This window comes from Lynx rufus, unplaced genomic scaffold (genome assembly GCF_022079265.1).
Source record: "Lynx rufus isolate CCGP_SWC_20201006 ecotype Redwood Valley unplaced genomic scaffold, mLynRuf1.p SCAF_4, whole genome shotgun sequence".
In the NCBI taxonomy this organism is placed as follows: Eukaryota; Metazoa; Chordata; class Mammalia; order Carnivora; family Felidae; genus Lynx; species Lynx rufus.
Genome location: NW_025814856.1, coordinates 17,554,076 through 17,572,290, shown reverse-complemented (window position 1 = coordinate 17,572,290; position 18,215 = coordinate 17,554,076). Strand labels below are relative to the sequence as shown.

Here is an 18,215-nt window from a genome sequence, read left to right as displayed (position 1 = left end):
TCACTATAAGTTATAACAGTAACCATTCAAAAATCAAAATGTCATAGGCTGGCCCTACCCCCCATTATGGCCTATTCCAACTCTGGTCTCATACAGGAAACTTCACCATCATCTCCCTGCCCAAGCTTATCGAAGGCAAACTCTTTCCTTGAAGGGCAGAAGCAGCTAATGATGGTAACTTCACAAGAAGGGCCTCACATGGAAAAGTAAATAAGGAAGGCCATCTGCTCCATGTCAAGGGGTCAAATTCCCATGGATTTATCCTTCTTGTGGGAGTCCTTAAGAAAGAGGCACTGGGCGCCTAGATGGCTCAGTCAGTTGGGCATCTGACTCTTGATTTCAGCTCAGATCATGATCTCATGGTTTGTGAGATGGAGCCCCACACTGAGCTCTGCGCTGACAGCGAGGAGCCTGCTTGGGATTCCCTCTCTCCCTCGCTCTCTCTCAAAATAAACAAACTTAAAAAAAAAAAAAAGGCACATCTCCACAGGTGAAGCAACCTAAAGGCTGAACTACCAAAGTTTAAAATCTCTTTGCTAATTACACCCCACTAAGCGGTGACACATAAAGTACACAAATGACATAGTTCCTTCCCTCTGTAATGTCTAGGAAAAAAATACCACTGTTCCACAGACATTGCTCTCAGATATCTGAAAAACAGGTGCATAGTTAGTTAAGAAAAAATAAAAGGCACAAAGCTCTTCAACATCCTCCTCTAGTCTGCAGAGTTAACTGATTTTTCAGTTTTAAAGGATTCTACTGATCCTTTCTTTCTTTTTTTTTTTTTTTAAGTAATCTCTACACCCAGTGTGGGGCATGAACTCACAACCCCGAGATCAAGAGTCACATGCTCCACTGACTAAGCCAGTGAGGCACCCCTCTACTGATTCTTTTTTTTTTTAATTTTTTTTTAACGTTTATTTATTTTTGAGACAGAGAGAGACAGAGCATGAACAGGGAAGGATTAGAGAGAGAGGGAGACATAGAATCTGAAACAGGCTCCAGGCTCTGAGCGGTCAGCACAGAGCCTGACGCGGGGCTCGAACTCACAGACCGTGAGATCATGACCCGAGCCGAAGTCGGACACTTAACCGACTGAGCCACCCAAGCGCCCCTCTACTGATTCTTTAAAAGGGGTACTTTGAGGCAAAGAAATTGATCCAATAGTGAAGGAAAACTACAAATTGAAGGAAAACTACACATATTCTGCCCTGACCGAATGAAGGGTAGGAAAAACCAAAATCTATTTAAGATGAAGAAAAAGAGTTCAAATGAAACAAGTTATTAAAAAAAAAAACCTCAGAGGTCAAAATGTTACTCAATTACAAATGAAAAGAGAATACTAGTTGAGAAAGCAAAACAATCACAAGTCCTAACTTCACCTCAGAGAAGATTTTGGTAAAAACCCATTAACTTTTCTGCATAAGTACCGTTCCAAGTGATCATCTGCAAGAAACAGTATTAAACAGTGATTTAAATCTAAAAACTAATAGGACTTTAAAATGCAAGAGCATCTGGATTGAATGGTATGTAAATAACTTCCATAACCAAATCTGGATTAAATGCAAAAGTATATATGAAGTCTATCTGACCATAAATAATACAAAGATAAAAATTAAAACACATTAAAATGAACGTGTACTGACTCTGTAACCAGTCTAAAGGACTACAGAGCCACCTTTTAATGATATTATAAAAATAGCAGGGAATTGAAGTTTGACATGCTAACCACAAATGCCCAGTTTTTTTTTAAATCACATTAATAAAAGGGAATTTGCAGTTTGACTTCTAACAAACTGTTAGGTATAGAATGACCTAATTACAAATAAACTATGGTATTTTTCCTTTAGAAAAAAAAAGTTAATCTTTAAATTAAAAATACCTGTAATTCTTGAAGATCTTTCAAGATGTCACCCCAAATATTCTATGTCATATAACTTCCATCTAAAATGAAAAGACACAACTCTATTTAAATTTTTTAAGTTGGCACCCTGGTTTTGCAAATTTATTATTTTTTTTAAAAGCAAAGACATTTAAAAGGATATGCAGCAAGAGACCAGAGTAACTATGAAATTATTTTCTTGTAAGTCCCACAGAAACCTGTATGTCATTATACTGAAAAGAGTTACATGGCCTTCTAAAAAAGAAAGTATTCAAAGTAAACAGCTGATAATAATTTAACCTGGAGTACTGGTGATGTAAATAGATACCCAATCCCTCTCCTCAGTTTGGAAACCCACCACCTTGCTCCTATGGCTCAGATTTCCTAAATTACTAGCACAATTTCAATCCTAAAGGTTACACAGAAGTTAGCAAACTGCAACTGGCTTAAAATGAGACTTAGTATAAAGTCACTTCCATGGTGATAATCTAATACAGAATATCGCCAATATTTCAGACCTCCCTTTACTCATGAAAAAGTTATTGTGAAATAAAGTGTCCCCAATAGGATGTCAAGTAGGCTATATTAACATCCATTTGCTGCCTCTCTTCTGACATGCTCAAAGGCCATCCGACCTTCTCAGATACAGATCTCACTACCCAAAACTAAGTACTATTACGTGCTTACTCAATAAGAAATCTTATGTCTATTTCTTTATCCTTTAGGATTTCCTAGAAAACCAGAATTTATAACTTCAAAAAAATACTTCTAACACAGGTAAATATAAACTAAATGAAAATTAAAGTCCAATGATTATGTAAAATTATTTCTAAAATAGAAAACTGGGGCACCTGGGTGGCTCAGTCGGTTAAGTGCTGACTTGGGCTCAGATCATGGTCTCATGGTTCATGAGTTTGAGCCCGGTAAGGCTCTGTGCTGACAGCTCAGGGCTTGGAGCCTGTGTCAGGTTCTGTGTCTCCCTCTCTCTCTGCCCCCCCCCCCACTTGTGCTCTGCCTCTCAAAAATTAATAAACATTAAAAAAAATTTTTTTAATAGAGAACTGATTTTTTAAATATCTTTTAACCTGTATTTTTATGCAAGATACTGCTTCTTGGGCGAATAAACTCTATAAATATTGTTCCCATCTACAAAATTTCACTACCAATATTAGTTCTCATTTAATGACAGCCAATTTCAGGTTTGACTCATTCTCATTAAATCTTCACAATCCTACAAGGTGACTATCATCCACTTCTTACAAATGAGGAAGCTACAGTTCAAAAAAGTTAAGTAACTTGTCCAGATCACACTGCTGCAACCAGTATTACCCAGAGACAATACTTCCACAAGATTCATGACCTATGAGGATTCATAAATCTCCATCACCCTCCCAGAAAACCTAATACTATCTACCTGCAGAATCACAACAAAAGGCCATGCTTTCCACTTTCTCTGGATTTCTCCCCAGGATTGGAGCTTAGAGGTTTGCCCATAGGCTTCTCACCAACTAAATACTCAAGAAGCAGGGTAAACTTTCAGACTCCCCTCCAAAAAAGAGAAAGCCATTTCATACTTAGTAGGTGTTCTAGGTTTAGATTTAAACACTTAATCTTTTCAAAGTTAAATATCCCTAATTCTACTTAAAAGAGAGCTGACATTGCTCAAAGGGTCCAGAATGTTATTGTCTTATTAACAGAACTGATACCAACGCTTTAACTTCCTTTAGATGTTAGCTATTATCCCTACACCCTAGACAGAGGAGTAATAGAAATTACTTCTCCTCCAGAGCCAAAGTCACGTGTTCAAAAGACGTGACACCCTCCCTGGGCTAAAGGACCCAAACTGAAGACTTCTCTCTCAGTTTAAAGTTGACAAGAACAAAACACTTTTTGGCGAGTCCGACGATGTTTACTCCAGACATAATATTTGGCTCTGAATCGTCATTTACTAAGGTTACATCTCCAAAGAAAACTACTTAGCACTTTTAAAATATGAACCAGCAACTTAGTTTCAAAACTCCACACTACACCATCCTAAGATGGTTGGCACTAGCCCCATGTGGTTATTAAAATTTAACTTAAAAATTAAATAAAACCTAAAAGTTGGGTTTTCAGTAGCACTAGCCACAAGTCAAATGCTCAACAGCCACATGTGGCTAGGGACTATCCTACTTAGCAGCAGAAGTATAGAATATGTCCATTGTGGCAGAAAGTTCTACGGGACAGAGCAACAATCAGTACAGAGGTGAAGTCATCATTCGAAAACACGGCTGCCTCTCCCGCGGCTAGCACAGCAGCGTCCGGCGAGACGGCAGCTCAGCTCTTGGGCCGAATGTCGGTACCGAGGCGCCGGGACAGCCTCGAGGACACGGAGCCCACGCGCCAGTGGACCCTTCGCAGGCGGGCGTTAACTAACCGTGCGAATGGCACTGCGAAGGCTCCGAAAGATGACTGGAGTTGGAAGCCCCAGAGGCGGCGCGTTTCCCCGGCGCGCCCGGTAGGGAGGGCCCAGATGCGCCGGCGCCAGTCGGTCAGAGGCGCTGGCCTCCGACCTCTCCACCAGCTGAGAAGACGGCGGGAGGAGAAAAAACTGAGAGACGCCAGGCGCCCGCCCGCCCCGGCCGTAGCCTTCAGCCGCCCCTCCGCGGGCGGCGCTGGGAGCTGAGACGGTGAACAGGCGGCCGGGGGGCACGGGGGCCTCGCGGACGGCGACGAAGGCGGAGCCCCGGCCGGGCCAGGGAGGCGCGCGGGGAGCCCACCCCCCCTCCCCGGCGCGCCGGGGTAAACAAGGCCGCGACCTCCGCCGCACACTTACCGGGAGCCGCAGCCCGCGGCCGCTGAGCCCGGGCAGGCCAGACCGGGTCTGACGGGCCAGACGGATCGGACACTGTAGCAGAAGCGACAGCGGAGGCGACGGGCCGACGCCGGTCAAGGCCCGCGCTCCTTCCTCCCGCGGAGCCGTCTCCGCAGCTCCGGAAGTGCTCAGTACGGTTGCGTCACTTCCGGCCCGGGGTCGACCCGCGGTCGCTGAGGTCGCGACTGGCGCTGGGTATTAGCGTCCCTTGGCTGGCGCTTCGCTACACCCCAGCACTCAGATCCCGAGTGTGAGCGGGGTACGGCCGGCTCAGAAGGCTGAGGGAGGCCTCGGGGGAGAGGGGTCGGCTTATTGGAGAGTGGTCAAGGCATCTCTTCCGGCTTTCACCAGCGCCGCCCGCCAGGATATTTAACCAGCGTTTTTCTGATGGACTCCTCGCTTCACTGTTTGTATTCGAGTGTAGCGCACAGAAGACATAATGACGTCCGTGGAGTGGATAAAGGACTGTTGTTTCCCGGCCCCTATCTGGTGGAAAGAGAACTGGGCCTTCGGGTCAGCGCGCTGGGACGGCAATTTCTGCCTACACTCTCAGGCTGCCGCCTGGTGGCCCCCGAGCCGCAGAGACCATCCGGGCTCGGCTTTTCCTTTTTACTCTTCCGCCCAGTTCTCCAGCTTCCCATTCACCGTACAAGAGTGAATAGAAATTTTGTTTCTTAAATTCCACATTGCCTTGCTGCACGGTTTCTTCAAACAGTATAGGAAGTATGTGCTATCTTGTCTCCCCGTAACTTCTAGGACCTGTTGCCAAGTATTGTGGGTAGATAGAGCCACTGAGGCTCACTCAAGTTGCTGCTGGACAAGTGGAAATGCGGGTGTGAAGCGGGTGATGTTAGGGAACATCGTGGCTGTTGAAGTCCTCATAATCCAAACTATTTCCACCCATACACAAATCGTGTATGTACTGATATTCAAGATAACTATGCGTAACGAGTTCTTTAGTTCTTGATTTTTTTTTCTTAGTTCTTCTTGCATATATCCTTGTATCGCTTTTTTTTTTTTTTTTTTTTTTTTTTTTTTTTTTTTGAGAGAGAGAGAGAGAGAGCTTGAGCAGGGAAGGGGGTAGAGGGAGAGAAAGAATGTCATGCAGGCTCCACACTCAAGGTGGAGCCCAACGCAGGGTTCGGTTTCATGACCTTGGGATCATGATCCTAGCTGAAATCAAGAGTCGGCTGCTCAACCGACTCAGCCACCCAGGCGCCCCTCCTGTATTTCTTATACATGGTTTTCAGCTTCCAGTTTAACTCAGAGCATGTACTTAAATAAGGTGCAGCCAAGTTCTAGAAAGCCTCACACCCCTTCCCCCCCCCCCAAAAAAGAAACAACTACTTGAAAGCCCAAATTAATTTGGAGTGAAACCTAGTAGCAATGAGTAACAATTGTAGGATTATGAATTTTATATGCATTAGCAACATAAAAGTCTACTAAAATCCATTTATTTCATTTGTTTTGACAAAACATGCCTTTAAATTAGCAAAGAAACTAAGATATATTTTGTGCAAATGAAATCTCAGTTTCATAGCTGGGTTCTCACTTTGGGTTACTGGTAATAAATGCTCTCCAGCAATTAAAAGGAAACAGTCTTTCTGTAGCATTATTGGATTTACAAAATAAAATTTGTTCATGTGTCAAATACATGGGTGCACATACAATATATTGGAATCCTATGTGTTATCCTTATTTGTTCACGTGTCTTTCCCTGCTAAAAGTGAGTTTCTTAAGGGCACAGATCGAACCTTATTTTCAATATTACTTTATTAAGTAAACATTTATTGGGCTGATGATAATATTTTTAACTAGTGGAAATTTCTTTCCAGGAAATAGAGATTTAAGAATTAAGCCAAAACATAAAAACAGGGAGGGGGACAAAACCGAAAATACGGAGAACAAACTGAGGGTTACTGGAGGGGTAGTGGGAGGGGGGAATGGGATAAATGGGTAAGGGGCACTAAGGAATCTACTCCTGAAATCATTGTTCCACTATATGCTAACTAATTTGGATGTAAATTTAAAAAAAAATAAAAAAACAAGTTAATAAAAATAAATAAATAAATAAACATTTTTTAAAAAGAAGCCAAAACATTTAAGGATATGCATAAAAGTATGTGCACAGATATGTGCTTTGGAATGGTGATTCAAATAGAAAATGTTTGCAGGATCCAAAATGTCCCAAAGTAAGAGTTTGTTAAATTATGGTAAGATATATACAATAAAACCATTAACTATGATGCTGTACTAAGACGTCTATTGACAAGGAAGGGTATTTTTGATATACTCTTAAGTGATAAGAATAAGAAATGAGATGTGTACAATATTACATTTTCAAAATATATATGCATGTAAAATGTATAAAGTCTCATGATTTCTGTGGTACAGGAATCCAGACAGGCCAAGGTGAGAGTGGATTATCTCTCCTCCTCAATATCTAGGGCCTTAGCTGGAATGTTTGAAGGCTAGGAGCTGGAATCATGGGAAGAATTATTTACTAATACATCCAATGGTTTTTGGTGGCTGTCAACTGGGGGCTTAGCTGGGGCTGTTAGCCAGAACACATATACACATGACCTCTCCATGTGGTCTGGTTTCCCTGGTAACATGATAGCTAGGTTCCAAAGACAAGTGTCTTAAGAAAAATAGAGCCAGGTGGAAGCTATATTTCTTTTTATGACTTTGCCTTTGAAGTCACACAGCTTTCCTTCTACCACATATTATTGGTCTAAGCAGTTACAAATGTTCTCTGAGGTTCAAGGGAAGAAAATGAAGCCCCACCCTTGAGGGAGGAATACCAACATTGTATCACATTGTAAGAAAAGCATGTGGAATAGGATATATGTTGGTGTGGCCATCTTTGGAAAATATAATCTATCACATCACATATTACATCTATATACCTTACACATGTAGCTTTCATCTTTGCCTTTATTGATTTGAGTTCTGCAACTAATATATTGATACATTAAAGTGTAAAATTAATACAAAAATGTTTATAGCAATGTGAATATTCCCATTAACTCTGTTCCATTCTCTTTACCCTATCTGGGGTTATTACCACTGTCCGAATCCTTTCTATTCATCTACCTACATATCTATATTCACAGCTATACACACACATTTACCGCCCCCCCCCCCCCCGCCCCACACCCCGTTGGTAACAGACTATTATAAAATTCTTCTTTTTTCACTTAGTGGAAGGTGCTATTATTGTCCCCAATTCCACAAATGAGCAAACTAAGACACAGAAAGTTGTGGTAATTGCTCAAAATTATAAAGCTAGGAAGTCGCCAAGCTGAGATACTAAACTGGGCCATGTGGCTCCAGAGCCTACCCTCTTTCCACAGTGCTGGATCCCTTCTCAGTATTTTCTAGTATAAATGTATTATCATCTGTTTGACCATGCCCCCTTTGCAGGGCATCAGTTTCCAATTTTTCACCATTACAAATAGTACTACATTGAACACCCTCGGATGTACTTTTTGCATAGATGTAAAAAGTTTGGAGTTGTATTTCTAGAAATGGAATTGGTGTATCAACTGGTATCTTCATCTCACATTGTGATAGATACTGCCAAATCACCTTTAAAAAATGCCTTTAAAGGGCACCTGGGTGGCTCAGTTGGTTAAGCATCTGACTTCAGCTCACGTCATGATCTCACAGTTTGTGAGTTTGAGCCCCACATCGGGCCCTGTGCTGACAGCTCAGAGCCTGGAGCCTGCTTTAGATTCTGTGTCTCCCTCTCTCTCTGCCCCTCTCACGCTCTGTCTCTGTCTCTCTCTCTCTCTCTCTCTCTTAGAAAAAAAAAAAACAAAAAACTTTTCTTTAATGCCTTTGATTCTTTGAGGCCAGCTGAAGGCCAGGCACCATGTTGTCAGATAAATGGTGAGGAAAGGAGATCACAGTTGCTGTAGTTTAGGAGCTTTGGTCTAGTAAGAGATGCAGAAATTAGAGGAATAGTAAAATAAGTATGAAATTGCTGTGAAGAGTACTGCACAGGAGATTCACTACATCTTCATCCTCTGCTCCATCTACACTCATTCTCTAGCAAACTCATCTAACCTCTGCCCAAGGACCTTCAGTACACTGATAACTTACAGATTTTTCTTTCTAGCTCTACCCAATTCCCTAACCTCCACGTTCAATATATTCAAGTGTCCATTCAATATGCCCATTTGGAGGTCATATTGGCAATGTCCCAAACAAAACTCAATTTTATCCCCAAACTGGTTATTCCTCCAATGTGTCCCAGCTCAATAATGCCACTATTTCTCACTGTTTACTCAGGCCAAAAATTCACAAGTCTTCTATGACTCTTCTTTCCCTTTCAAATACTGCATTCAGTCTGTAAATGTTATATCTCCATAGTATGTCCTGATTTGGCATTTCTGCTGCTCTAGTACAAACCATCATGTGTCCCTAGATGTGAGCAATTAACTAGTCTCCATATTTCTACCCTTTTGCTATGATATCTGTTCTCTACATTATCTAAAAAGATCTTCTTAGGGGCACTTGGGTGGCTCAGTAGGTTGACTAGATTTCGACTCAGGTCATGAAATCACAGTTTGTGAGTCCGAGCCCTACGTCCAGCTCCACAATGGAAGTGCAGAGTCTGCCTGGAATCCTTTCTCTCTCCCTCTCTCCCTGCCCCTCCTGCACTCTCTTTGTCAAGATTAATAAATAAACTTAAAAAAATTAAAAGTTTGTTTTTGAGAGAGAGAGAGCAGAGGAGGGGGCAAAGAGAGAAGGAGAGAGAGGGGATCCCAAGCAGACTCCTCACTGACAGCACAGAGCCTGATGAGACAGATGCTTAACTGACTGAGCCACCCAGGAACCCTTTTTTTTTCAAAAATTTCTTAGCCAAGGAGCACCTTGATGGCTCGGTCAGTTAAGCGCCCGACTCTTGGTTTCAGCTCAGGTCATGATCTCATGGTTTGTGAGTTCAAAACCCACATCAGGCTCTGAGCTGACAACAGGGAGCCTGTTTGGGATCCTCTCTCTTCCTCTCTCTCTGTCCCTCCCCTGATTACTCTGTCTCTCAAAAATAAATAAATACATTTTTAAAAAAATGTTAAGCAGTAATCATGACCAAAAGCATGTTTACCTTTGTTCCTGTCATTAATAGGAAAGGTTCCAATATTTTACCTTTAAATATTTTTAGTTACTAGGCTCCTGTTTTTAAATATCTTTTTTTTTTAAAGTAGACTCCACACCCAACATGGGGCTTGAACTCAGAACCCTGATATCAAGATTGTATGCTCTACCAACTGAACCAGCCAGGTACCCCTCTTTTATTATTTTTTAAGGTAGTTACTTTTTTATCTATTGCAAGAGAATTTACTTAAGATTGTAAGTTTATAATCTTATGTGCTTTTCCTTTTTTTTTAAGTTTATTTATTTATTTTTTAGGAATCTCTATCCCCACCATGGGGCTTGTACTCATGACCCCGAGATCAATAGTTGCACATTCCTCTGATTGAGCCAGCCAGGCACCCCACTTTTTATTTTGTTTTTGGTAAAGAATGATACTGAATACTACTATTGCTGGTCGGACTTTCTGGAAACAAATGCTGAGATGGAGTTGGGAGAGCAAGGTATTTATTAGGGACCAACATATGTAAAGGGAAGGGGCAGGAAGCAGAATTAGGTAGAGGCAAAAGTTAAACTGTGTTGCAGTCCCAGCGAAGCTGCCACCTATGTAGCAGAGATCACTGGAATGAAGAGTGCCTATCAGAGTATCTCATACTAGGCCAGACTGGCCAGGCATTTATATGCTTTTACATACTTGGATTTATATGCTTGCTCAATCACTGCATATGGCCTGTCTTGGGAAGTGTATGACCAGAGAGGAGGCAGTTATCTGAAGCTAAGGTATATCCTGAAGGACTGAGAGCTAGAGGCTATCTGCTACTGTATGTTCCACAGGTAGGCAGCCAGGCCTTCCTTGAAGAAGGCTCTAGGTGGTACAATTCCATGTCTACCACAAATATTACATGGTTCTTACCATTTATTGAGATGATCATAGGATTACCATCCTTACTACGTTAGTGTTATGATCACATTATGAGGTTCACAGATGAAAAGAAAATTAACTTTTTTTTTTTAAAGCAGGCTCCATAGGGGCGCCTGGGTGGCTCAGTCGGTTAAGCGGCTGACTTCAGCTCAGGTCATGATCTCGCTGTCTGTGGGTTCGAGCCCCGCGTCGGGCTCTGGGCTGACGGCTCAGAGCCTGGAGCCTGCTTCCGATTCTGTGTCTCCCTCTCTCTCTGCCCCTCCCCCGTTCATGTTCTGTCTCTCTCTGTCTCAAAAATAAATAAACGTTAAAAAAAAAATTTAAAGCCAACATGGGGCTTGAACCCATGGCCCTGAGATCAAGTGTTCATGCTCCACCCAATGAACCAGCCAGGTGCCCCATGATTCACTGATTTTAAACCATTTTTAGTCATAATACCTAATCCATTTAAAACCTTGTGGAATTGATTTGCTAATGTTTTACTTTTAATATTTTTGTTATTCATGCATTAAGCAATAGTAGTTTCTGGTTTCCTTTTTGTGTGTGAGTGCTATCTTTGTCTGATTTTGGCAACCGGGTTATGTTAGCCTCTAAAATATAGAAATAAGTATCCATGAGAGCAACCATATACAGAAACCTGTTGGATATGGCCCAGGTACCACCTCACATGTGAATCTGTGGAAAATCAAATAGCCATATTCTGGGTTAGGAGATTATAGGGAATGCATTGCAAAGCAGAACACTGTTTTTTTAGCCTTGCTGAAAACCGCAGGCTTGGCTTCACTTATCTAGTTAATGTATATCTAGGGGGCACTCACTTAGCTTATCTAGTTAATGTATATCTAAGGGTTAGGTCCTGCCTATACTCATAAATTCCTTAGATTATGTTATCTCATGGAATATTTTATCCTGTCTTGTTTTTCTGCATGCTTTCTTTATGTTCTTACTGGCACATAGCCCACTGATATATTGCACAATGTTTCCCTAAATGTATGCTCAATAAATACGGGAGCTTGCAAGCAGCTTGGGGAGACTTCTTTTAGCTTCCCTTTCACCTCTCTTGACTTGCATAGAGTCTTAAGTAATCCTTTCTGCCATCCTCGGCTTTGCTGGACAAAGCTGAAAGCCAAATGCACATGAATCTTCTAGCATTTTTGTATCAGATTCTTATTTTTAATTTAACATCAATGATTATTAAGATAACTATAAGTTTTGCAAGTGTTTTTGCTTACCATGTTTTCTTTCTTCGATTTATTTGTCTGGCTGTTGTATTTTCTTGAGTAATTCTTTCAGAGAAGGCATGTGGGTAGGAAACTGTCCCAAGTTTTTCTTTTCTTCATTGAAAGCATGCTTGTTGCTTCCTCTCACTTGAATGTTAGTTTGGCTGGGTATAAGATTCTAGGTTCAAAATTATTTTACCTCAGAAGTTGGAGCTTATTTTCTGCTGCTTGCAGTCAGTGTAGTGAATGAAGAACCTATGTTTTTATTCTTATTCCTTGCTTGATAGCCTCTTTTTCCCACTCTGAAAGCCTTTAAGATTCTTTTCCCTTTTGTTCTAAAATTTTATTATTCATCTTGCTTGGTATTCATTGGCCCTTTTCAGTGGAAAGATGTGAGTTTCCAACTGAGATATTTTCTTCTTTATTCTTTGGTTATATATTTCTCCCCTTACTCAGTCCTTTCCTATTGTAACTACTATTAGAGAGGTGGGAACTTCTTTTTTTTTATGTTTTTCTTTGTTTTTGAGAGAGAGAGAGAGAGAGAGAGAGAGAGCTCAAGCCAGGGAGGGGCAGAGAGAGGGAGACACAGAATCCAAAGCAGGATCCAGGCTCTGAGCTGTCAGCACAGAGCCTGATGTAGGGCTTGAACCCACAAACCATGGCAGCATGACCTGAGCTGAAATCAAGAGTTGGACGCTTAATCAACTGAGCCACCCAGGCTCTCTGTGAGGTGGGAACTTTGGAACTTGTCTTCTGTACCGCAATTTCCCTTATTTTTCAGTTTGTCTTTTTTTCCACCTTGCTTTTTAAAGAGATTTATCAGTTTGATTATCCAACTAAGTGGTCATACTTTAATTCAACTCACCTGTGAAGTATTTTTTTAAGTTTTATTTATTTATTTTGAAAGAGAGAGAGAGCATGAACATGAGTGGGGGAGTGGCAGAGAGAGAGGGAATGAGAGAGAATCTCAAGCAGGCTCCATGCTGCCAGCACAGAGACTGACACTGGGCCCAAACTCACAAACCACGAGATCATGACCTGAGCCAAAACCAAGAGTCAGACACTTAACCGATTGAGCCATCCAGGTGCCCCTGTGAAGTATCTTTAAATTCAAGATTTCTTGTGGGTTCTTTTTTCCTAGATGCCATTTACCTTTTTTTTTTTTTTCAATTTTTTGTTAACATTTATTTACTTTTGAGACAGAGAGAGACAGAGCATGAATGGGGGAGGGTCAAAGAGAGAGGGAGACACAGAATCTGAAACAGGCTCCAGGCTCTGAGCTGTCAGCACAGAGCCCGACGCGGGGCTCGAACTCACGGACCGCGAGATCATGACCTGAGCCGAAGTCGGCCGCTTAACCGACTGAGCCACCCAGGCGCCCCGATGCCATTTACCTTTAAGTGTATTCAGTTTGAGATCCCTGTGGGCAGTATGGTTGGAGCCCGTGATAAGAAGAGAGAAGGGAGAGATTTCAGCCCAGACTTAGAATCTGAGGCCAAGAAAAAAGAAAGAAAAGAAAAAAGGACCAAAGAAGGGACATTAGGAAAATTAGTCCATATTTGATTTCCACAGTCTAGGATAGGAAAGGGCTTCTCATCTGAGGTCCAAGGATGGCTTCAAGTTCTTATGAAATTGAAAGCAAACCTGGAGGTGCATATGTATATGTGCATTTTTCTGGGGAGAGGGCACCAGAGATTCTCCACTGTGAAAATGGCTAAAAACCACTGGTTGGATACTGTCTTGCATATGGAAGCGACTTGGTATACATCTCTTGCATCTGCTTGTTATTGAGGAGGAAGGGGAAGGACACTATGTGCTGAAGGGGAAAGTGTGTGTAAAGGCCTGGAGCGAGGGTGGGAGGCAGTTAAATAACAGGTTTCTGTGGTAAACCAGGAGACACTCAGTTTGCTCAGAGGTGAAGATACAATCTAGAGAAAAACAAGGTTGGGGAAGTAAGCTACCATGAGATCATGAAAAGCTTTGAGTGCCCAGAGAATACTACTTGTATTCTATTTTATTTTTTCATGTTTATTTGTTTTGAGAGAGAGAGAGAGAGCATGAACTGGGGGGTTGGAGGGCAGAGAGAGAGGGAGAGAGAGGGGATCCCAAGCAGGCTTCACACCACCATGCAGAGCCCAATGCAGGGCTCAAACTCACGAACCGTGAGATCCCGACCTGAGCCGAAGTTGGACGCTCAACCTACTGGGCCACCCAGGGGCCCTTACTTGTATTTTATTCTGGTGCGTTGAGGATGGGGTGCCTGGGTGGCTCAGTGAGGAACTCAGGATGATTTTTGGCCAGAAAATGGCACAGATTAAATTTCATGTAAGTTTTCTAGTTGTGGGTAAGGCTGACCAGATGAGTAGGCAGGAAGACTATTTGTTTAGTGGATTATCAGTTACTCTTTGAGGATTTAATAGGACCTGGTGGGCTTGAGTAGTGTCCATTCTGAGGTCTGTCATGGAGGTGCTCAAGTTTACCAGGAGGGCTGTTCTATATCAAACACCATCTTTCCTAGAAGCTACTCTGAGTGCAGGTTAACTCTAATTTAGCTTCTCTTCTGTAGCCAGAATGATACAAACAGTAAATGAGAGAAACAAGGCCCCATTACTAAACACTGAATCTTGGACCTTCTGCTCAGTAAAACTCCTGAGGTCAATCTAGTGATTAGCACAGAGTTTTGCAAGCCAGAGGGGCTCAGTAAACATGTGGCTTGGATCCTCTCCTGGTTAAAATTCCCTCACGATCTGTGGGAAACAAAGACAGTGATGTTCACTGGCGAAGAAAGTCAGGAAGAAATCTCAGGTCTCAGGAGCTGACAACCTGCTTTTCACTCGAGCTCTCTCCTACCTGCCCTTTCTTGTTCTAATGTCTGAGAGTCTTCTCCTCAGCCATACTGAAGCCCTCTGAGGACATAAACCCACTTCTAACTTACTCAACAACATCATCCTTTTAGGTACCTACTGTATGTCAGGCATTATGCTACCTTACTTTACAATTGGCCTATAAGCTCCTTGCTTAGTTTTAAGTTTTCTTCTATCTCGAAGATTCTTTAAAATATTTTTAACATTTATTTATTTTTGAGAGACAGAGAGAGGCAGAGCATGAACGGGGAGGGGGAGAGAGAGAGATACAGAATCTGAAGCAGGTTCCAGGCTCTGAGCTGTTTGTTAGCACAGAGCCCGACGCGGGGCTTGAACTCACGAACTGCAAGACCATGACCTGAACTGAAGTTGGACACTCAATCGACAGAGCTACCCAGGTGCCCCTGTTTTAAAAAAAAAAATTCTTTTTTAACACTATCTCGAAGATTCTTAACAATGGGTGCTTCTCCAACTCAGTCAAAAAGCTTTAAATATGTTTATGCCAGGACTTAATTCCAGACATTCAGAGTCGGAGCCCTGAAGATCCCAGGGATTTAGAAGAAGCTTGCTGGGTGATGCCACACACACCAGATAACCACACCTAGCACCTTAGGGACCATGTCTTATCAGCGGCACTTTCTTTCTCTTTTATTATTATTTTTTTAATGATGACCCATTTTTGAGAGAGGAGAGAGAGACAGAGCATGAATGGGGGAGGGGCAGAGAGAGAGGGAGACAAGAATCCGAAGCAGGATCCAGGCTCTGAGCCGTCAGCACAGAGCCCAACGCGGGGCTCGAACCCACAAGATCATGACCTGAGCCAAAATTAGATGGTTAAATGACTGAGCCACCCAGGCGCCCCTCTTTCTCTTTCCTTGATATTTTCCTCAGCCTCAGTCCCATCTTAAACACTGAAATCTAAACCTTCCTTTAACCCTTTGTTCTTTTTGTTTCCCTGCCAAACTCCTTGAACCAGTAATTAACTGAGTCTTACTTAGTGCCTCTACCTTTTTGCTGCCTGTTCAGTAGTCAATCCGCCAGGTCGACAATCCTAGCAAGCTTCTTCTAAAGGTCACCAATGACTAATAGTTAAACCTAAGGAGCATTTAATATTCCTTAGTTTGACCCGGCATTTGATCCTTTCATCCCTTTTACTCAGAGGCGTGATTCTCTTTTGGGTTTCCTCTAAAACTATGGTAACAACTTCTGCTTTGGGGGCTCCTCCTAATATGCCATCCCATTTCCCCATGGGATAGTCTTCCAGGGGTTGCATATACATCTTTATGTTGAAACCTTTCTGGTTTCTGTTTCTGGCCTTCACCTTTCTCCTAGTTCTCAAGCTGTATACCTAATACTGACCAGATGTATCCACGGATGTGACACGGGCACCGCAATTGCAGTGTGTCTGAAACCCGGAGTTGCTGCAGGTTTCTGGTAATATTAGCTTCTGGGTTCTAACTCCTTTCCCGTCCTTTTATGACTCCTGCCTCAGTTTATGCCTTCACTCCCTTTTGCCTGGGTTGCTGTATTCTCTCTTGTCTGGTCTCCCTGCTTCCAGTCTCTCCCAACACAAGTTCATCCATCCAAAACAGACTTTCTAAAACAAATCTGATCATGTCACCACTGTGCTTAAAACTCTTTCATGGCTCCCCATCCCCTCTTAGAAAAAGGGTATGGTGCAGAGTAGACAGGCTTTGGGGCCTTGCCCTAGCATCCTTGCCCTCCACTCCCCTATAGGACTTCTGAACCAGCCAGGCTCAGAGCCTGTTACTCATCCTTCTGCCCCCAGCACATATGGCTCATCTTTCCCACTCCAGGCTTCCCTGTGGTCTGGCAATACCTACAAAGGGGGAATATTATCAGGTCAGCTTGGCAGTGAGGTACCTGCTACAGAGTAGGGGCATGTCTATTGTTCACAACTTGTTTGTTTAAGTTTTATTTATTTAATCTCTATACCCAACAAAGGCTCGAACTCATGACACCAAGATCAAGAGTCACATGCTCTTCTGACTGAGCCAGCCAGGCACTCCTGTTCAAATTTTTAATTTGAAAATTTTCAAACATACAGAAATGATGAAAGAATAAAATAGTGAATACCTGGATACCACCCACCTAGAGTCAATGATGTAAAAACGTTAGCATTGTTCTTAACTCCTTTCTCACATACCTTATATTCTATTCATTAACAATTCCTTTAGGGTCTTCTTTCAGAATATATCCAAAATCCAAATACTTCTCACCACCTCCTTTTCTGTGCATTGATCCAAACCAGCACCTCTGACCATGACCTTTAGCTTCCTCAAGCCTCCCTGCTTCCTCCTTGCTCTTTACAGTCTATTCCCAGCCAGCAGTCAGAGAGATCCTGTTAAGTCATTTGTCAGACTATGTCACTCCCTTGCTCAAAACCCCAGAATGTCTTTATTATTATTATTGTTTAATGTTTATTTATTTTTGAGAGAGAGACAGAGTGAGAGTGGGGGAGGGACAGAGAGGGAGACACAGAATCCAAAGTAGGCTTCAGGTTCTGAGCTGTCAGCACAGAGCCCAAAACGGGGCTCGAACCCACAAACCAGGAGATCATGACCTGAGTCCAAGTAGGACGTTTAACCGACTGAGCCACCTAGGCACCCCCAGAATGGCTTCTGTCTACCATCTCCTTCAGAGTAGAAGTTGACGTCCTCAGAGCGGCACACAAAGCCTGTTGAATGTGCCACCAATATCTCCACGTCTTCATCTGCTACTCCTCTTCCTCACTCTGCTGTAGCCACAAAGGCCTTTCTCTATGTGGTTCTCCAAAGAGGCCAGGCACAGCCCATCTCAGGGCTTTTGTATTTTCTTTTCCTTTGCTTGTTAGGTCCCTCACCCTCCATTCTCCCCACCCCCATGTCTTTGGGCAGGACTCACTTCCTCACATTCTCAGTGAAACCCTCCCGTACCTACTTAAAATTGCATATTACTTGCCCCCTCACTCCCATACTCTCTAACCCTCTTTCCGGGTTTTTCTCCATAGCAATTATCACCACTTGATACACTATGCAGCTTTCACTTATTTATCTTCGTCATGGTCTATAAGCTCCACAAAGACAGGGATCCGTGTGCTGGGCTACTAGCTGCGCCTCCAGCACGTGGAAGGGTGCCTGGCACTAAGCCGAGCGCGGTCGGCTTCTGCGGAGTAACGCGACGCGTAGAGGAGAAAACATTGAAGTCTGGGAAGACTTTCGGGAGGGGTAAAGCTAACCGTCTGCGCTTCCAACCTAGCCCTGAAGGGGTCAGGGCCAGCTCTGTACCTCAAACCACGCCTACAGAGGGGCGGGACATCGGCCGGAAGCCGCCCCCCAGCGGAAGACGGACTGGGCAGTTTAGGCTGCCCCAG

At 42.9% G+C, this 18,215-nt stretch overlaps 1 protein-coding gene across 2 annotated transcripts in view; it reads right to left on the bottom strand.

Moving 5' to 3' along the window:
• The window catches only part of ARIH2 (ariadne RBR E3 ubiquitin protein ligase 2), a 49,049-nt gene extending 44,210 nt beyond the window's left edge, over positions 1–4,839 (bottom strand). Inside the window, exons 1-2 of one of the 2 annotated variants that reach the window (XM_047094871.1) lie at positions 4,698–4,839; positions 1,883–1,944 (exon numbers count right to left, since the gene is read on the bottom strand). The gene's annotated coding sequence lies outside the window, so the exon portion shown is untranslated. The remainder of the gene's footprint in view (positions 1–1,882; positions 1,945–4,697) is intronic. The other variant, XM_047094870.1, reaches the window with a different exon arrangement.
• Positions 4,840–18,215: the final 13,376 nt, after the last annotated feature.